General features: G+C 47.8%; 1 protein-coding gene across 1 annotated transcript in view; it reads left to right on the top strand.

Annotated features, from left to right (window-relative positions):
- LOC137434523 (uncharacterized) overlaps positions 1-4,678 on the top strand; it is a 319,351-nt gene extending 314,673 nt beyond the window's left edge. The window contains exon 13 of the mRNA XM_078785632.1: positions 114-4,678. The gene's annotated coding sequence lies outside the window, so the exon portion shown is untranslated. The remainder of the gene's footprint in view (positions 1-113) is intronic.
- Positions 4,679-21,965: the final 17,287 nt, after the last annotated feature.

Raw genomic sequence — 21,965 nt, 5'->3', positions numbered from 1 at the left:
TTCGACATACTTGGCTGACAATATGGCAGCACTTTTTTTATAAACCTCTGCCACCTCGGTTGGATAGAGGTTTATATATTCACTGATGCTGGTTTGTTTTTGTTTGTGAGCAGGATATCCCAGAATTATGGACAAATTTAGTCGTCAAGCTTGGTGGACAGGTTTGGATGTGTGACAAGGATGAACCGATTCGAGTTTGGTGAAGATCCGGAACAGGATACTTTAACTTTTTTAATCTTCAGTGATTCTTCATAATTTGAGAGATGGGGCCAACATGATATAGCATGATATTTCCAAAAGTTCTGAATGGGTTATGACCAAAATTGGTGAATGGTTGGGGGTAGGTGCAAGAATAAGGATAATAAGGTTTCCTGCAGTTGCATCAGCTGATTGAGTTGATTCCAAGGTGAATATACATCTTAATATATAACCAGAGTAACGACCCCAATGAAGAGCCTCCAACATAAAATGTGAATATTTTTGTTTTAATTAGGGGACGACGTGGACAGAACTGCCTTTCTTGGGTAGCATTCTTCTATCCATTTTGATTTCCTTTTAGCTGTCTTGTTTGGCTTTGATTCCTGACCTGACTAAACACGAATTGGTGATTCACATGGAGGTCGTTGAATCGTAAAATGTACCGTTGTTTGGGTGAACCTTAAGCTGGGCAGCCGATTTGCAAGTTGATGGACGGTAAGGATCCCCACAGTGCCTTTGGGGTGTTATCATGCACCCGTACCAATTTGGTTTTTATTATTAACAAAAATTCTTTCCCTGAAGAAAACGACTTACTCCTGTCACCTTCAATTGAATGTCATGCCTGGCCAACAAGTTAAAGTTGGACCCAACCGTTCCTCCATCCCTCCCCCCCACAACGTGGTGTTAATTGGGGGTGTTCAAGAATGAGTAGTTAAATTGTCTGGCATTTGGAAAATCAACGTTGATTGGCATCGTATGCAAGAGCAGGATTGGCATAGACGATTGATTTCCCGAATGGTTAGTAAACTGGCTGGAGTTTGCAGGCAATTGACGAGCCGACCTTCTGTGTGTCCAAAACATTAATGCTGCTGCTTTGATCCAGAATGGAACCAATAACTTTTGGTTGGGAACCCAAAAAAATAAAAATAATTTTTTAGGCTAACCCCCGCTCTAGCAGGGAAAATGGCCTCATGTTGTGTGTTGTTGTTGTCACTCGTGTCCATTGAATGCCACTTTTGCCCTGAAACGTGAGCTACACTGCATCCTGGGTAGGACCAGATAAGTGACAAATACGATGACAGACAATTCAGCATAGCTGAGCACCATACATTTTTGATCCAATTTGGGTGAACAAGGCCACTGATTGTTCCTTGCCAATTCAAAGCCCTTCTTCCAGTAACTCTCAAAATTTAGACCCTGTCCACCCACTTTGTTTTTTTGGGGTTTTTTTTAATGCTTCCGCCCCTAAAGGTGGCCATTCCAAACATTCCAAGTGTTATGTTTTCGGGTTGTCCGTCAGTCCATACAGGCTAAACCTCGTTTTTCTCAGCAACCACATGACTGATTGAGACAAAACTTTCAGGATAGGAGTGACACCCATGCAGAATGTTTTTTTTATGCCAATTTTGATGTCAAAGGTCATGTCGTATGGCAGCCATCTTAGATTAAATTCAAATAATGAAATTATTTCTCAGAAACCACTGAATGGAAAAATTTGAAACTTGGCACATTGTCAAGTACTCCCAATGGGGAACAAAAGCATGATAATGATATCATCGGTGAAGTGGTATACCAACCAAAAATGTTTTAATCGAATTCCTTATCCTAAAAACCTGAAATTGCATGCACATGATCTACGACACATTTGTATTGAAATATTAAATTTATGACCATGTCACATGGTTTGGCAGCCATATTGGATTTAACCTAAAACCCTAAAAAAATCATCTCCCAAACCACCAAATCGTTTGACTCAAAACTTTACGTGTGTCAATGACTAGCCATGGCGATTAAAATATGATCACAAAAACATCATTGGTCACATGGTGTGGCAGCCATATTGGATTGAAGGAAAATATGAAATCATTATATCTCTGAAACCGCTTACCCTATCGAAGCGAAATTTTACAAATATCATCCATCACCATTGTTGCATATAGTTTGAAAATGATGTCGTAGGTTTGGCAGCTATCTTGGATAGAAAAATGAACCTTCTCCAATCAACACGAAACTTCACAAACGTGATCGCCCACCCATACATATGCAGAGTGTACATTTTTAAGGTCATATGTCACGTGGTGTGACATCCATATTAGCTTGAAAGTCGATAATTATAAAAAATCCCTTCTCTGAAACCGCTTCACCGATCCATGTGAAACCCGTCAAGGCTGGTGAAAATGTGATACTTAAACAGTTGAAGGGATTTAAATCAAACTTTATTAAGAGGACGGTGAACGAGGGCATATTGGTGACAGTCGCATTGCTTTAGTTTTATTTGTTTATTTTTTATTTTATGGAACTTCATTTTCACTCTTCCCACCAGCACCTTGAACAGATGGTGCACGATTTTGTCATGTCATCCCTACTGGCAAACAATGTTACCCCATACCTAACCCAACCCAATTACTTGCAGGCTACTGTGCTGCCCTCCTTTCTCCTCTTCGTGTCTATCCTTTTTTGGATTTATTTAATGCATGATCAAAGCTTGTGGAAAAGTTAGAACACAGAACAGATCAGGACACAAAGGGAACAACAGGATAAAGGAGAAACACCAACAGGGCAGAGGGCAAACGTGAGGATGGATACGCAATCAAAATTTTGGGAGGTGTGGTGGATGGCTTACCTGGTGTAGAAAATATTGTTTTGGATGGGGTTGGGGGAAGACTTCGGATGGTGGCGAACAGCTGTCTTGAAGACCTGGAAGGAAGAATGAGATTGAAGTGTGTGGAACTTGGTTCCACAGGTGGGGCAAAAAGAGAAATAAATGAGTGGAGGTGAGCAGGTAAGGAAGCCAGCCCTCTGTGCAGTACTCCAAGCTGTGGATGAAAGCCTTGTATGTGGTTAGGAGGAGCTCAGGTGTGCCAAGGAAGGACTTTGCATGACAGAGGATGCTCAGTTGGCGTCTGGCTGTGGAGGCCAAATTTGAAATGTGACTTGTCCAAGAGAGATCATGGCTGAGATTGAGACCCAAGAGTTTGAGTGATTGAACCGCTTTGATTGAGACAGTTGATGGGAGGGTTTGCGGTTTGGTTCTTTCTGAGAGGGTGTTTGTGTCGGATTTCTTAGGATTGAAAGACATTTCAAGTGTTTTACCAGATTGTGATTTTGTGAAGGTCTGAGAAGAGGGAAGATGCCTGTCTATCAGAAGGATGAGGGATATGGCAGAGAGTAAAGTCATCAGCAAAGCGAGATGATTTTCCCGAGAGTCAGTGAGATCATTGATGACGATTAGGAATAAGATTGGGCCTAGAACACTGCCTTGGGGTACTCCAGCCCTACCAGGGAGATGAGAAGAAAGGGTTCCGTTGAGAGCCACGTGTTTGCTGTGGGAGTGGAGAAAGTCGGTAAATCAAGAGTGTAGTTGGCTTTGGATTCCATAGGCAGACAGTTCAGAGAGCAAGGCAGGATGCCAGAATGTATCGAAAGCTTGATATGTCCACAGAGGGCTTCCTGATCTTATGTCTGATATTGAGGGCCTCTATCCATTTTTGGGGGAGTGGAAGCAGCGTGTCCACTGTCCAAGGTGTAGTGAACAAGTCTGAATCTGAATTTATGATCTGAGATGAGGCTGTTGGAGAAAAGGAATTATTTTGTCAACTGCGATGATGGGTTCCATGACCTTGTTGATGATTGGAAGTAAGCTAATTTGATTGTAGTTGACGGAATCCGTTTTTGCACCTTTTACGTAATGCTGTGATGTTGGCTGATTTCCAAGTGGATGAATAATTTTCTATGGTAAAGGGCAGAGAGAGGAAGTGCAAGAGCAGCAAAGCATGTTTTTAGTACACGCGTTGTGAGCTGATGCTGTCTGGATTCAGTTGCAGAGTGAGAGTCGAGGGTTGCCAAAAACCTTTCTGCCTTCTAAGATGCAAAAGACACATCAGGAGCAGTTGGGTACGACTAGGAATGGGGTGGGCACACAGAGAGGGGTTGTCGACAAGATTTTGAAGCAAACACAATTGGAGCATTCGGCCTACTCACAAGCGGAGTCTTCTGTGATTCAATTTAAAATGATGGAAGGGGAGTATACATCAGCGACAGACTTGACAAGGCACAACCAGTTTTTAGACGGTGGCGACACGTTTGAAAGTTCATTCTTGAGATTGGACAGATGTTGTTTGCTGGCTCCTGAATGGACACACACTTGTTGTGGACTTTGTGAAATAATCTGATGTTGCCTTCATTTGGATTTGCCTTGTTTTAAAGCAACTGCCTCACCACAGGATCTGGTATTTTGGTGCCTTTTTACCCTCTGGCATCGCTCTTCCATCGTCTATAGATTAACGCGTGACAAGTTTGAAACACTGGAAATATTTTGAGGAGCAGCCAAAAGGGTCCAACATGTAGGAATTTAAGGAATGTGTCAATTGTAAAGGTTGTGAAATGAGTTATGATGGAAAGAATTGTGTTTTGGTGTGTGTGAAATGAAATAAACAAGAGGGAGCATTGCTTTGCAATGCACGCCCCCAATCAAGTTTCAGTTCAATTTGTTGTTGCTGTTGTATAGCCCCAGACAGTTCTTGAACAATCTCGCAGCCAGAGATGGCTGATCGATCTTGCGGAGCAACCCAGAGATCCCTCGCATCCAGGATTGTGTAGTGTGTACCCTCGCCTATCCAAAGTCAGGGCCATGACGGTTAGAGAGATAAGGGTGGTAAGGGCCGGTTCATGGGGACCGATCGGTACTCTGACCATGTCCGGGCACCAGGGAAGATTTGCATTGGGGGGGGGGGTACAATCACCAGGAAGGGGCGTCCCCATTAGTTATCGTTCAATATGTTAAAGTGTAAGGGGGAAAAGTCTGGGAAACTGACGCTCGGATAATATGTCCAAAAACGCCATATCTCTGGAGAACTGGTGAAATGTCCCAATACTCAAACTTTTTATGTAACTTGTCCTAATAAAGGCATATACCAAGTTTCAGTTGAATAGGGTATGGGAAAAAGTGCAGAAAATCACAGGTGGGTTGGACAGACAGACACATGGAGAGCAAACCTTTCGTTCTTTCCTGGGTAGAGGCCTAATAAAAGATGCATGGAACTTTCAATATGGATTATTGTGAGCATCTTTGGTGCTTTAATTAGTGCTATTTGTTGGAATGATGTGGCACATTGGCTTGTTTCGTGTTTTTGCTGAGAATGAAAAGTTCATTCCTTTAGTGGATGTCGTCAAATTGTCACCACCGGCGCCGACTTGAGTCCTTCGCTAAAGCTTCCAGAGAATACGTAACCAATCCACATGTTTGGGAACTCTGAGTTATGAGAACTGTCAATACTGATTTGATCATCCTTCATGGTATTTTTTATAATTGCAGACAATTGTATTTACGACTATTTATGTATTTTAATACGTTTTTTACAGTGAAATGTGGTCCACCATAATAATGCAAGCTGTGAGTGAAGGCTGTGAGTTGTCTAGTCAACGATATCTATCCCTTATAATACGTCGACATTTCTTTTGGTTTCTGGGCTAAATTTGGGGGATTGGTCTGTCTCCTTTATAGTTTTCAGATACTCTGCAAGAATAGACTCGGTCTGTCTCTCCTAGGGCAATGCCTTTATCTCTGCTAAACGTACAGCTGAAGTTATTGTTGCAGGAATGGAGGCTTATGTCCCCTTCTCTTTCAGGTCTATCTCACTACCAACTTTTGGTTCAATAATAATCCTGCTCTGTGGCCATTTGTGCAAGGGCTGTGGCCTATCGGACATGGAAAAACGCTTCTTCCTCCGACTCGCGTTCTGCTTTCATATCTGCCAGAAATCATTGCAAACATGTTATTCGGGAGGCGAAGCATTCCTTTTTCCAAAAAAAATGTGGCAACCCCTCATCTTCCACTAATATATTTTTCTGGTCTTTACCTAAAAGTATCTCCAACAACTTTTGTCGCTCTGCCTCTCCCTTGCTTTTCCATTCCGATTATACTATCTTAATTCCAAACTGGATGAGTGGCATTACATTTCCCTTCGATGCATCCCTTACCAATCCTATAATCTCTTTCCATGCAGTTAAAAAAAGTACTCCTCTCTCTGGACACAAGCAAGGCATACGGACAAGATGGCATTCCTCCTCACGTCTTGAAGGATTGTGCTTCAAACTTGCTCCCGTGCTTGCTCGTTTGTTTCGTTTTTGTTTAAAAACCCAAACCTTTCTTCTTTCCTGGAAACATGCCTTGGTAGAGCCTATTTTAAAGAAGGGTGATCATTCAAATCCTTCCAACTCTTGTTTTATTGCTCTGACCACTATTTCCAAAGTCTTTGAATGTCTTCTCGATTCCCATTTCCTCAAGCATCTTGAATCTCAGTCTTCTGTCTGACCATCAGTGGCTTTCACAGTTATATCCTTTCTTACATTTCTTACCGACATATCCTGGTGTTGGCTTAGCGGTTAGGGTGCCGTCTTGGGATCCTGGGTTCGAATCCCGGTTGATCGCTGAATTAACACCAGGGGGGTTGATTCAGCCTGTCATCCTTCTGAGGTCGGCAAATTGAGTACCAGCTTGCCGGGATGAATGATCACGGTGTGTACCCCGGTTTAGAATAGGTACACCGTATCCCTCCGCATCGTAAGAGCGTGACCAAGGGTTGGCGTCAGGAAGGGCATCCGGCCATAAAAACATTGACTCAAACTGGGAACCATGATTGTCATGGGGCCTGCAAGGCTAACCCCCGCTCTCGCGGGGAAAATGGCCTTAAAACGATCATGCATTCATTCATTCATTACATTACAGATGTATGGGCCTCTCCTCAGAGACTTCGGGGGATCCTTTGTTGTGGACATTGATGTCTCAAAAGCCTTTGACAGAGTTTGTCATTTGGTCTGGTATCCAAGCTTCCTTCTTTCTGGTTTCCTCCTTCACTCTGCTCTCTTATATAAAGCTTTCTCTCAGACAGCACCATCTCCGCAATTGTTGATGGTTCAACATCTCCCTCCTTCCCTATCAAAATCGGTGTCCCTCAGGGTTATGTCCTGTCTCCTACACTCTCCCTTCTTTTTATAAATGACCTTGCTTCTACAAATAACCAAATGCGCTCATATGCTGATGACTCGACATGACATTCTTGCATGGTTTTCCAATCTGCCCCGTCTTCCCTCACTCGATCTAAATCTCGTTTGATCAAAGCCACCTCTTTAAATTGGGATTTGGACAAGATTTCCCAGTGAGGCAAATGTTATCAGGTTAAGTTTAATTCTTCTAAAACTCAATTTCTTTCCATCTCTCTAAAACTCCTCAACTCTACTATCTACTTTGAAAGCTCCACAATTACACCATGTGATTCAATAAACCTACTAGGTATTACCCGAACATCAAATTTATCCTGGAATCCACACATTACATAAACGAGCAACGGTACCCGCCCACATTGGGAAGCCCAAATGAAAAGGCAAAATATCAGAAATTGAAGGCTTTTTTTTTAATTTTAAACGATTTATATAAACATCCGTTAAATCATATCACACGCAAATCATCAAAATCTAAACAGTATATGGCACCCATTTTGAAAAAATATTGAATTCTGCAAAACAGAAGCGGCTGCTGCACGTCTTTCTCAGTCGCTTTGCACACGCTGCCATGTTACTTCGGAGCCGCATGTTTATATAGGAAGAGTTGATCTACTCTCTCCTGGTACGTAGAATAAACATTATTTGTGGAATTTTAACAAAAGCCACATCACTGTTCATATCGGTAAATATTATTCCATCGTGTTTGGGAAAATTGGAAAAACAATATGGCCTATTTTACTCCCAGGGGGTCCCAGGAATACCCACCCAAAATATCGTTGCGATCGGTTGAGCCGTTTTTGCGGTACCTTCGAACAGACGGACGGACATTTGGTGAATTTATAGTAAGATAGATAAGCCATCGAAGAAAATTAATATATTATTTTTCATAAAGCCAGACCCCCTAAAACACGAGTGACATGTATACTGTATATTCTCCAATTGGTTCTGGGTTGACCATTTAAGTCCATGGAATTGGGAATTGCCAAGGTTTTGATGCACGGAGGGTTCCTGGACGCAACATGGCTAGAAGCGGACTGCAAAAACCGCACAACTAAAAATGTGACTGTTAAAAGAGCCCCATGGCTGGAAGTTTTTATGTCACACAATTGCACCTTCATTGGTTCTTACGATGTCGAGTGCAATATAAATGCAAAAGTAAACGTGTACCTATTGATTATAAGAAACAAACGAGGTTTATTGAATAATAAGGATTTCAACCTTCATGGTCATTTTCTCTATGATGCTCAAAACTTAATTTGCCAACCTCCTAAATGGAGTTTTTGTGCCTTCTGTGAGCGACATGTTGGTTAAGTGTTGGGAGCACACCACGAGTATGTACTTTATTGGAAGAGATGGATGAATCACTTTGAATAAAGTTGCAGTGACAGCACCACTTTGGAAGAAAGAAGAGTGAAATACTCTCCAGTTAAACCTTAAGCGGTACTTTCCCACTCAAAGGTGGGTTAGCGGCCGTTCCATCATCACCTACTTGAGCACGTTTACTTCACATGGACTGGATTGGGAAACACTGCTCGTTCGGATTGAACCGTTAGGGTGATCCAAGAGCGGTTTAACCATCGCATTTATCAAAGAAACGAGTTGACCTTGATTGCTGGCCAGCGCGATCACCTCCATCCCCAGTTCCTCCAGTTGTTGGGTGCTGCTGAGCACCGCCTGGCGAAGGTGCAGTGCCTCGGCCTGCAAGCACTCGCGCATCCCTCGGAGGGACAAAAGGTCTTTGTGAAGCTGCGCGACACCTTGTAGGTGTCGACGGCGACAATTGTGAGCCGCGGCCTTGTTCCTGCCGCGCCGACGAATGTCCTTAACCTGCGAGGAACATAAACTTGGTGTCAGGCGTCGCGATTCCCAGCATGGAGATTGTATGAGATATGTGGATGTTCAGTCCCATCAAAACAAGATGATGGGTCAAGAAGAGCTTTTCTGTTCTGCTGTTTTGATTATCAAATTTTTCTGCATGATCATTTCACATCGGGCTTTCTTGAACATCCACGTTCAGATCGGTGCGGAAAAAAACTGCCCACTCGAAAGCGTTTCGAGCACGTCCACGCCATTGGCTGATGAGAAACAGCAACAGCACGTTACTATGGCAACACAATGTTTTATTCACTGATCGCAACACAGAATCCGCAGGACGGAGTCGGTGAATCGCTTAAACTGCTGCGTGAAACGTCCACACCGATTGTTTTGCGAATACAATGGATTGCGCTCTGCATACCTGATACGAGTTCAAACATAGCCTGATGCAATGAGTTTCATTCAAACCGCTTCCAGGATCCACCCTACCCCGACCTACAATAAATAGTACATCCCTTCCCAAAGACGGTGTGCTCTGCAATGCAGCTTCTGCTGGCACCGCACCAGCATTTTTGAGTAATGTCGATCTCTCCGTGGATTTAAACCAGCCCAATAAAACCTATTGAAGGCATTCGGCCACCAACGGAACAATATTGCTGCCATTAAATTATATTGATGAAAAGAGAATAGGACAAAGGCCTGAACCTTGTTCGTGTATACTTCCTGAGGTTGGGCAGGATATCCATCCATTGTTTCGATGTAAGTAATTTATCTGATCACTAGCCGAAGTACTTGGGAGGGGGAAGTATATATATATATATATTACGGTTTTTAGAACCTTCACATGTAAATTTAATAGTAAATTCCCTTATAAATGACCCCTGTGTACATTTCCCCTTAATTGGCTGTTAATTAAAGATTGCACCTTAGTTAGTCCATGTACAACACGTAGGACACCATAGGACCTCTCTGTAGTTATTTCATTATTATGTGTTCCAGGTAAGGCTGTTTCTCCAATAGTTGACTCCACGTTGCATCAATCAAATAAGATAGTTCCCCTTTCAATTTTCCCCAATCGTCTCACGCTCTTCAAGTGCAGTAGCGGTAAGGCAGCGTTCGCTGCCAATAACAGTTGCGCTGTTTTCTACACCGCCAAAACTCCATTGCCCACGAGGCCAGGATCGGAGAAGAAGGACGTGGCCCCACCTCGTCATCAAAGGTGGAGCCAGAGAGCCCCTACCGACCAACCAGGGCTCGGTGGGCATGGCTTGATAGGGCGTGGCACGAAACATCTAGAGAGTTCGAGAGGGTTCCAAGGGCGTGGCAAGAAACGTCTGGTAGGTTCGAGAGGGTTCCAAGGCGTGGATATAAAACCCTTGGCGCGAGGCCCCCACGAGAGAGACGCGGGAGAGGTTCATGAGTGAGGGGGCACGAACAGAGTTGGACAGAGAAGGTATGAGTTGGAGAGTCGGTGAGAAGGCAGGAGAGACGAGCTGCGCGGAGCTGCTGCAAGAAGCCCCTGCCATGTAAGCTGTATACGTGGGGCCGCCGGCTGCTCGCTCCGAACTGTGAACCTGGAGCGGACCTCTCTGCTGCGCATTTGCTCGCACCTTCCTGCCCTGTTGTCGCACCTGAACCTTCTTCCAGCCATTCATTCCTGCCTGCAATTCCCTATTCGTGTGAGTCTGTCTGTATAGTCCTGTGGGTATAAGTAAGCCTGTTTAAGCATTGCGCTGTCTTCTTCTTCTTCTGTATATTGCTTTTGTTGCTCCTTTGGTTTCTTTGGTTTTGTATAGTAGTTAATAAATACCTGTTCCTCCTTATTCTTTGGTTTTCATTCTCGTCCGATCGTCTTCGTGTTTTCCCTATTGGATATCTGTGGCACGATTTTGGCAGAACCGCTTACAATCGGGTTTAGTCTTTTGTTAACGGCCCGTGTCGTGGCTCGCTTCGCTCGGCGCAATCCATCAATTACGCTGCGGCCAGGGCGGGAGTATTTCCTTGCGTACCGGAAGGCGCTGGTACTTAGGTTATAGGACGAATCGGCCTACTACCCTATTCAGCGCTGACCGGGCGTGATGTCATACCCCCAGGACCGGTCGGACGGCCAGCTTAACAAGACAAGGGGATTAACCCCCCCTTGCTAATGGGAGTGCCGTCCCCCGTATCCGTAACAATATATATATATATATATATGTATATTTTTTTTTTTGTCATGTGATAACCTCCCAGTCAACACCAGGAGAGTCACGGATGGCCAATAGTGAGCTTTTAACGCCGAAGGTGATGATCAAATGCATCTGGGGCATCTGGGATGGGTGCAGGACAGGGGGATGGCGTGCCGGCGGGGCTGGGCGGTGCCGGGGGTCCGCCCGCCGGGGGGTGGCCCCGACGTGGGGGCCGAGCCGCTTGCGGGGGGTGGTCCACGTCGAGGTGGGCCGGCTTGAGGCGGTCCACGGAAACGCGGTCAGGAGTACCACCGATGTCCAGGGTGAAATGCTTCGCCCCGGTCTCCAGCACGCGGAAGGGCCCGTCGTACGGGGGTCGCAGCGGTGTCCGGTGGGCGTCGTGGCGGACGAAAACGTACTCCGCCGTACGAAGCTCCGGGGCGACGTGCGTTGGCGGGCACCCGTGGTGCACCGGGGCGAACCTCTGGGCGGTCTCCTGCAGTGCGGAGCGCTGCTGCGCCGCGGACCATGGTGCTGTGGGGTCGGGGAGGAACTCGCCCGGCACCCGCAGCGGTTGTCCGAAGACAAACTCAGCCGCGGATGCGCGCAGGTCGTCCTTGGGTGCCGTCCTGAGGCCCAGCAGGACCCAGGGGAGCCTGTCGACCCAGCCGCCGTCGCGTAGGGTGGCCCGGACCGCGGCCTTCAAGGAGCGATGGAAGCGCTCGCACAGGCCGTTGGCCTGGGGGTGGTAGGCCGTGGTGCGGTGCAGCTGGACGCCGAGCCCCCGCGCTACCGCCCCCCAGAGCTCCGAGGTGAACTGGGGGCCGCGGTCGGACGAGATGTCCGAGGGGGCGCCGAACCGGGCAACCCAGGTGGTGATGAACGCCTGCGCGATGTCCGCCGCCGTCGTCGCCGCCAAAAGCATGGCCTCCGGCCACCGGGTGGTGCGGTCCACCATGGTGAGGACGTGGGTGAAACCCCGCGAGGGGGGCAGAGGTCCCACCAAGTCCACGTGAACGTGGTCGAACCGACGTTCGGGCACAGTAAACGGGGCCAACGGGGCCTGGGTGTGGCGGTGCACCTTCGCGCGCTGGCACGCGAGGCACGTCCTGGCCCAATCACGGACGGCCTTCCGGAGGCCATGCCAGGCGAACTTGTCGGCGACCAGCCTCTGGGAGGCCTTCGGCCCGGGTGGGACAGGCCGTGGATGGCGTCAAAAACCCGGTGCTGCCAGCCCGCGGGCACGATGGGGCGAGGCCGGCCGAGGGAGACGTCACACAAGAGGGCCGTGCCCGCGCTGTCGAACGGCACCTTGGTGACGCGGAGGCCCGTGATGGCGGTCTGCAAGGCCTGGACGTCGGGGTCGGCGGTCTGGTCCGCCGCCATCCGGGCATAGTTGATCCCGAGGTGGACCGCGTGGGCGACGGCCCGGGAAAGGCAATCCGCCACCGGGTTGTCCTTCCCCGCGACGTGACGGGTGTCCGTCATGTACTCGGACACTGCCGAGAGGTGACGCTGCTGCCAGGCCGACCATGGCTTGGCGACCTTGGCCATCGCGAAGACCAGGGGCTTGTGGTCGACGAAGGCCGTGAACGAACGGCCCTCGAGCAGATGGCGGAAATGCCGGACCGCCAGGTAAAGCCCGAGGAGCTCGCGGTCGAAGGTACTGTACTGCCGTTCGTGCGGGCGGAGCTGCCGGCTAAAAAACGCCAGCGGCTGCCAAGCTCCCTTCACCCATTGCTCGTGCACCGCGCCCACCGCGTAGTCCGACGCGTCGGTGGTGAGGGCGATCGGTGCATCGGGCGCAGGGTGCGCGAGCATGGTGGCGTTAGCCAAGGCGAGCATCGCGCCCGTCGCGTCCATCGGCTCGGTCCAAGCAACGTCACCTTTGCCCGGCTTCCCCCGGAGGGCCTCGTGCAGGGGGCACAGGAGCTGGGCGACGCGGGGCAGGAAACAGTGGTGAAAGTTCACCATGCCCAGGAACTCCTGGAGCCCCTTGATCGTGCGCGGGCGCGGAAACCCCCTGACCGCCTCCACCTTGGCCGGTAAGGGGATGGCCCCGTGCCTGGTGACGCGGTGCCCCAAAAAGTCGATTTCGGCGACGCCGAACCAGCACTTGGCGGGGTTGATGATCAGGCCATGCCGGCCCAGGCGTTCGAAGAGCGTGCGGAGATGGCGGAGGTGCTCCTCACGGGACGCGCTTGCAACGAGGATGTCGTCCAGGTAGACGTAAACGAAGTCCAAGTCGCGCAAGACGCTGTCCATCAGCCGTTGGAACGCCTGAGCCGCATTCTTCAACCCGAAGGGCATCCGCAAAAACTCGAAGAGGCCGAATGGTGTGATAACGGCCGTCTTCGGTATGTCCTCCGGCCTGACGCGGACCTGGTGGTATCCGCGGATGAGGTCCACTTTGGAAAAGAGGGACATTTTCGCCAACCGGGCGGAAAAGTCTTGGATGTGAGGGACCGGGTAGCGGTCGGGGGTGGTAGCATCGTTGAGGCGGCGGTAGTCTCCGCACGGCCGCCATCCCCCGCCGGGCTTCGGCACGATGTGCAGCGGCGATGCCCAAGCGCTCTTGGAGCGCCGCTCCAGCGTAGCGAACTCCGCTTTCGCCACCGCGAGCTTCGTCGGCTCGAGGCGGTGTGCCCGGGCGTAGACCGGTGGCCCGACGGTGGGGATGTGATGCTCCACCCCGTGCTTGACGGCCACCGCCGAGAAGGTGGGCCGCGTGAGGGCCGGGAAACTGGCGAGGAGGCGGGTAAAGTCATCCGCTGCCGGAAGCGTACAAACGAAACTCGCCGGGACGGAACCGTTTAGCAAGCCGCTTGGTGAGCCGCTCAGCGAACAAGTGAGCGAGCTAAAGGTTTCGGCCTGGACGAGCCGTCTGTGCTTCACGTCCACTAACAACCCATTTGCACATGGGAAGTCCGCACCGAGCAATGCCATGGGCACGCTGGCGGTTACGAACGACCATTGAAAGCCCTGCCCTCCGAACCGCAGGGAGAGGCAGCGCTTCCCGAATGTGCGTATGGGTGTACCGTTGGCTGCAAGCAACGCTGGGCCCCGGCCCGCGGTTCGCTTGTCGGACGTGTGGGCCGGATGACGCTTACCTGCGCTCCTGTATCGCAGAGGAAACGGCGCCCGGACAAGGTGTCCGTAATGAATAAGAGGCTGCCGGAATTGCCGACGCTCAGTGCCGCTTACCGAGCGCTGGCTCGGTCATTTCCCGACTTGCCAAACGAGCACGGTGGGCAACACTTCTTAGCCTTGTGGCCGAACCTGGCGTGGAAATAGCACCAGGCTTGCGGCGGGATCGGCGGAGGCCGCGGCTTTCGCAGCTGCGGTGATGGAGGGCGGGGCGTGGCGGCGGCCACGAGGTGTGCATCGCCTCGGGATCCACGAGGTGTGCAGCCGCATCAGCCTCGGGATCCACGACGGCCGCACCGAAGCTCGCCCGCGTGTCAAGCCGCGAAAAACTTGTCGGCCTCGACGGCCAGAGCGCGGGGTTCCCCTATTTTGGAACCGGCCAACGCGAGGCGTACCTGTGCCGGTAGCTGGCGTAGAAAAAGCGCCCGGAATAAAAAATACGGGGCTTTGTCACCCAGCAACGACATCATGTAATCCATCCGCACTGATGGTCGTGTGTCGCCGAGTTTGGGAAGGTCCAGGAGGCGGTCCGCCCGTTCGAACTCCGTGAGGCCGAACGTGGCGATGAGACGTTTGAGCGCCTTGTACTTGTGCTCTGCCGGTGGGTGCCGCAGGATGGACACGACTCGGGCGGCTGTGCCGGGCCCGAGGGCGGCGATCACGTGGTAGTAACGCGTCTCGTCCGCCGTTATTCCTCGAAGCTGGAACTGTGCTTCGGCCTGCATGAACCATACCTCGGCCTGTGCTTCCCAAAACTCAGGGAGCTTTACCGCGACCGCGTTGCTGGCCATGGCGCGTTCTGTGGTCAGCGACGGCTGAACCAATCGAGGTCACCAGTGTAGTGCGGTGCTACGCGCACAACTTGTTTGCCAAAAAGGTAAGCCACAATGCGTAGGATCAAAACCAAAAGAGTCTTTATTGTAAAGCTCAAACTGTAGCACTGACTCGCTCGGGGCTGCGAGCCCCGTGTATATCCCGAGGCCACGCCTACCCCTCGGGCGTGGCCGCCACCCCATTGGTGCGTGGAATGATGTCACCGCGCCAGCGAGCCATCGTGTCCGCCACAGTGCTCTGTATATATTTGTAATAACAAATCAGAGTTGAGTGCTAGATCGGTTAAGAATCAACAGCAACATGTAGGTCTTCAAGAGCTTTGAGTTGTTGTTGCTGTTGGGGTTCTTCTTGGGGATCGAATTTTGAAATGTGCACCCATTGGTTGGACAGCTGCCGAACCACACCCACAGCCCTCACTTGACTCCACCCACCAGAGCACGAGCCAAAATTATATATCTGCTAACTTGGTTTTTCTGGTGGGCCGAACACATTAGGCCTGTTGGCCTCTGCTGATTATACACTTCCTGGGTTTGTTGCGTCAGATTTTCATTGGCTTTGTTTGGGTCGAGTGTTATTGAAGAAGAGGGTCCCCGGAAAATCTAATCGTGTCGAATAATGGCAAGGTTTAATCAAGCATCGCATTATCTTATGCTAATTAGTAAAAAAAAAAAAAAAATAGTGTTATGTAATTTTTGAACAGCCCAATATTAGAGTTACGCAATCCATGACTGTGTGACGAATCAGCTCGTTCTGATATAACTGGGAAGGATGGCATTGATAAAGTGTTGAGTTAATCTTTTAATTTCCCATTAAATGTGTTTCCAATCGTGCTGTTTATCTTTTAAGAGTGATTTGCATCCGTGTTTTATTCGTGCAGACTTGTGCAAACTCGTGGAGCTCTTGCATCTCATGGAAACCCGTGCAGCTCATGGCACGACAGCTCCCTTTTGGTGGCTCTCACGGTCTGAACAGGCAGATGGCAGATGTCAGAGCAGGCTTTGCCAGAGGAATCGTGGTAATGAGAGCCTGGGCGAGAGTGCTTGGTGATGGCAGTGCTTCATGGACGAGCAGACGATTAGAGAGCGCTCCTGGCAGACGATTGGAGAGCGCTCCTGGCAGACGAGTGGAGAGCGCTCCTGGCAGACGAGTGGAGAGCGCTCCTGGCAGACGTCAAACGTGAGATCGCTTGCCGATCTGGCCTTTTATAACCACCGAGAGGGGGTGTAGTTACAGCTCCTGGTATTGCTCATCTTCCCGGCCATGTCACCTTCTCATTGGCCTCTGCCTGGCCATAGCGTCAGAGGGTTAGTCCTGCAACCAAACCACACCCCCTGGCGAGCAGCTGTTGTTGCCTCCGACAGTAGCAATGTTAACCATGCAAGAACTGCCTTGCAGGATGACACAATTGCAGCACTAATGATCGCCTTTAATCGGTCTAATTGTGGAGTTTTGCTGGAAAAGAAAGGAAAGAAATCTATTAAAAGTGAAGGTGATTTGCACACGCTGAAGGACCCATTGTGCAGAGTTAACAGGGTAGTTCTGAACATGCGGAGATGGTGACTCATTCGGTGGATGGGTAGATGGAGGTATTAAAGAAAGGGTTGATAGATGGTTTGATAGACGAGAGATTAAGGAGGGATCAATCAATCATGCCTGTTCTCACGTCATTTCAAAAGTGAATGTTGAACTTTTCCTGTGTGCACAGCTTTTCAAACACTGGATGGGAAGCGGCTGCCGTAAACGGGGGACAGATGAACGAACACACAACACCGTAAAGATTATACATTATAAGTGGGTAAGGCAAGCGCTCTGTCGATTAGCACTTTTCATCAGCATGAAAATGCCTTAAAACATCTCATTTGACTTCGAGTATGTATCATACTTTTCCTGGGTTTTTCTTCCCCGAGTCACAACTATCACTTCATGGACGTTTATAACTCGTTTTGACACAGCTTTAAGGATGAAATGATGTGAACAAACCAGCACGAACATGATGGCAACCGCACGTATAACTGAGAAACTGAGACTGACAAACTTTCTAACTAACTGAAAGCAAGACAAGCTCTTATCCGGCACCACGAAGTGAGCTCCAGTGCTGGCAAAGCAAGGCGACCCCTCGTGCCGGTAAAACATGTCGCCCTCTCATGCCAGAACTGCAAGGTAAGGGTTACTGCAGAGGAACCAAATTGTGAGCTAAAATGTACCCATCACCACCCTCCTTGACCCCTCTGCCTGTCCAAAATTCATTCTTAATCTTCAACCTTTGGGTTTTGATTCATGACCAGGAGTGAGGAAACCTTGATCTCTTCTACCCCCGTTAATTCACCCCAAATCCCCTTTTTTATTTGGAAATCCCGACTTCTTTCTTTCCTGGAAGTTCTAGCAGTGTCCATGTGTTTTATACTCCCCCCCCCCCCCCTTCCCATGCCTCCCACCAAAGCCCTCTCCCTCCCACAGATCTCCCGATGCCCCTGTTCTCTGCTGTTGTACATGTGTGCTTCCCTCTCTCCCCCCACCTTGTCTCCCGCTCCCTTTATTGTATGTTTTTTGTGATTGATGTTAGCTCTTACACGAGCCTCGATCTTGTATACAAAGGAATCTCCGAAATTCCATCTCGTTTTTGTTTGTCTGCAAGTCTTTTGTGTTCTCCATCTTTATAACCTCTGTACGGAGTTTTTCTTGGATTCCTGATTGCGTGCATTGAAGGATTATAACAAGCTGTATAATCCTGGAATAACAAATAAATTGTGTGATTCTTAGGTAATTGACAAGCTAGTATCCCAAGCTTAAGATTTGGTATGTGATTGACTGTTGCAGTGGGTACCATTTGTTACTTTGTAACATGTGCACAAGTATAATAAAGCTTACATTTTCGGAACTGGTTTGGATGCATCTTGTTCTGTGCAACTCCCTGGTCACCTGTTGCAATCTCACAAGGCAAATAAAACAATCGCAATTGCAAGAACTAAACAGCTTGGCTGTTCTTTGGATCGGTGTTTCAGAAATTGGTATCTGGCGTATTGTAACAAAGAATGAGAACGAAAATCCTGGTACCACTTTTCTATTGTCACCGGTGATTTCAATCAAGCTAATCTGAAGAAAGGCCTTCCTAAGTTTTACCAACACGTGACATTGCCCACGCAAAAAGAGAACACGGGACCACTTCGACACTACCTCCAAAGGATACAAGTCACCGAAACGTGCTCCTCTCGGTGATTCCGATCACAACATGGTCATGGTCCACTTGGCTCCTTGTGCAGACAACAGCTGAAGCGTCAAAAGACAATTCATGGGTTGGTGCCTCAGTGGTCAATGTTGGCCATTGAACGATGACCTGATTGTTTTGCCTTCACTGATTGGAATGTATTGAAGGAAGATGACGACATTGGCATTGATAGTTGTTCTCGGAGATTATCCTCCATCATTTAAAATTCTGCAAGGATCTTTGCATTCCGACGAAGGAAGTGGTTATACATGCAAATGTAAAGCCAATGTTTGGCAGTCACCTGAGGAATAAACTTGGAGCAAGGAATGAGGCATTCAGGAGCAATGGTGCAAGCTTCCACACACTTCTCGCTCTCACCCTTCTCCTCCCTTCCGAAGTTTATAGCGTAGCGACATGTGGTGAGACGTCATTCTCCTTCTCCCCCTCCCCCATCCCCACCTCCTCGCTTCACCCTCCTTCCCTTCTCTCTCTCCTCGCTGCTCCTCCCTCTCCTCGCTCCCCCCTCCCTCCTCTCTCCTCTCTCCCCCTTATCCTTCCCTCTTCCCCTTCCACTCTCTCCTCTCCTCCCCCCCCTCCCTCCCTCGTCTCCTCCTCTCTTTTCATATTCCGGTCAGGAAGCAACTCATTGTTACCCGGCAACGCCGGGTACTTTTGCTAGTTTAAAATAAATCAATCATTGTACATGTTCCAAAGTGATGTCCGTCCGGTTAGTTGCCTCAATGATTATAGGCCAGTGGCACTTACTTCGACTATTATGAAGACGTTTGAATGTCTTGTGCTCAGTTATTACTCCCCTACCCAGAGGAGACTTCAGGTTTTCTGCCTGAATGTCTATCCGTCCGTCTGTCCGTTAGAGCCACCTGAGGTTTTCTAGACTTTTTTCTATACCCTTTAACATATTCAACTGAAACTTGGTACATGATTGTCTTTACTTTGATAAGTTAAAGAATAAGTATGAGTTTTTTTTGTTGTTTTTTGTTGTTTTTTTGGATACAAGATCGAGGCTCGTGAAAGAGCTAACGTAAAAATGGGGGGAATAGGGACAGCAAGGTGAAAAAAAAGTTCAGAAACTTTTTTCGCTGAAAATTGATAACCATACTGATTTGTTGATATTTGGGTTGAAAGTGTTCTCTTGTTTTTTTAAAAAGCAACTTATAGTCCCCATTAACCCCATATATGGGTTAAATAGGAATAAATAGGATTTTTATGGCTTTATGGGTGAATACCCCGCTTTACGGGTGAATAGGGCCAGTCACTAATACAAAAAAATAATAATCAAGAAACAATCCTGAGTTTCCAACTTATTGCTAAATTGATAGCTCAGATGGATGCACATAATATGCACCCATAATATAAACCACGGTGCCAATGAAAAAAAATATGGGATGAAAAGTTTCTCCAAACTGTCCCGATTTCTTGATTATTATTTTTTTGTATTAGTGACTGGCCCTATTGACGCGTAAAACGGGGTGAATAGGGACAGCCATAAAGATCCTATTTATTCCTATTTAACCCATATATGGGGTTAATAGGGAGTATAAGTTGCTTTTTAAAAAAACAAGAGAACACTTTCAACCCAAATATCAACAAATCAGTATGGTTATCAATTTTCAGCGAAAAAGGTTTCCGAACTTTTTTTCAGTTTGTGTCCCTATTCACCCCATTTTACGGTAACATTAATCACACAAAAAGTCAAACCGACACATAAAACACAAAATAAGGGGAGCGGTAGACAAGATGGGGAGAGAGGGGGAAGGACACAAACAACATTTGAGAGCAGGGACATCGAGAGAACTGTGGGAGGGAGAGGGCTTGGCGGGAGGTGGGAGAGGTATAAAACATATGGACATTGCAAGGACTTCCAGGAAAGAAGTTAGAATTTCAAAAAAGTGGATCTGGGGTGAATTAGCGGGGTAGTCAGGTTCACGATGTTTTTTTCGTTCAAAATCATGGTAGATTAGCAAACCTATACATTTTTGGAAACGTTATTACATGGAAAATCTGAAAATCAATGTTTACATTTGCCAATTCCGACCAATTCGATTCGACCAATCGACCAATTCCATTCGACCAATTCGACCATTCGACCAATCGCTTCGATCGACCAATTCGATTCGATTCGATCGACCATTCGACCAATTCGATTTGCCAATCAATTTGACCGACCTTTGCTTGTGTGGAACGGACTGTGAAAACGATGCGGACTATATTGTCGGATACGACACACAGGACAGTGATGAGGAACTCTAAATGGCATATTCTGTAATCGTGTATGTTTGATGCCATTGACTGCCCGTGTATATTTTGTCATTGACTGCCTGTGTAGATGTGAAGTTATACTGACTGCATGTGTATATATGATTTTGCTGACTGCCTGTGTATGTTTGGTGATATGAATTATTGTGACACATTTTGATGTTATTAACTGCCTGTACAAAATGATAACATGTATTTGATTATGCAACTTATCGCGAATATAAAGACAGTATTTTGCAATTCAAAACCTTTGATTCGTGTCTTACCATTCCCCATAGCGCTAATTTGATACTTTCATTGGATTCCTTGTCCCTGAAAATATAGGTTTGGTATATTTTTAAAAGTTTTTAGGGTAATTAGAGGCAGAAATAGAACAAAATATGTATTTTACAGTGGCCATTTTGAAAATCCAAAATGGCCGCCATACAGGTATCTCTCCAAATGTAAACATTGATTTTTAGTTTCCTTATGTTATAACCTTTCCAAAAATGTATAGGTTTGCTAATCTACCATGATTTTGAACGAAATATAATTTATTGACATAGTGAACCTGACTAGGGGTAGAAAAGATCAAGGTTTTGGATGGGGGAAGATAAGAGATGGTGGTGAACAGCTGTTTTAAAGACCTGGAGGGAGGAGTGGGATTGAAGGGAGTGGGGGAGTTTGTTCCAGAGGTGGGAGAAAAGAGGAATGAAGGAGTGAAAGTGAGCAGAGAGTCTTGATTTTGCCAGTTTAACCATAAGAGGGTTGCAGGCAGATCTTGTGCGACCTGTAGGAATATTAGGGGGACAGAGCACAGAGAGAGCTGGGGGAGCAAGGCCCGAGAGGAGTCGGTAGAAGACAGAAAGACCACCAACCCGCCAGCGGTGAGTGAGTGAAAGGAAAGTTTTGGGGTGTTTCCCCAATTTTTCAGAGTAATGCCCTTTTTGGACATAGAAAAGATCACATCTCAGTTTTCAGCTGCCGTGACTCCACCCTACTGCTACATCCATTGGCTAGACAGCTGGCCTGATCCACCCAATTAAAATCATGTGCCGCCATTCCATGAAGCAGCACAGATCAGCAGGCCTTAGGCCTGGGTGTTTGTCCATGGCCCAGTACAATTGCAATGATCACAGGTGTATAACCATGATATATTATATATGCACATAAGCTGTACGCATGTTTTTGCTTCATGTATGTACATCGGGTTATTTTTTCATTTATTATTTACGGCACTGAACGCTGTGTAACTCGTTGACGATGCGGTTTCATTCTCTCTCCATTATGTTTTACAGCATCTTGATAAACCTTGTTCCACTTATGCTGTCCTTCTTTTT

The sequence above is a fragment of the Myxine glutinosa genome, chromosome 10, assembly GCF_964187855.1.
Source record: "Myxine glutinosa chromosome 10, kmMyxGlut1.1, whole genome shotgun sequence".
Taxonomy (NCBI): Eukaryota; Metazoa; Chordata; class Myxini; order Myxiniformes; family Myxinidae; genus Myxine; species Myxine glutinosa.
The sequence above is the reverse complement of the archived record's forward strand: the minus strand, read 5'-3'. Positions and strand labels throughout refer to the sequence as shown.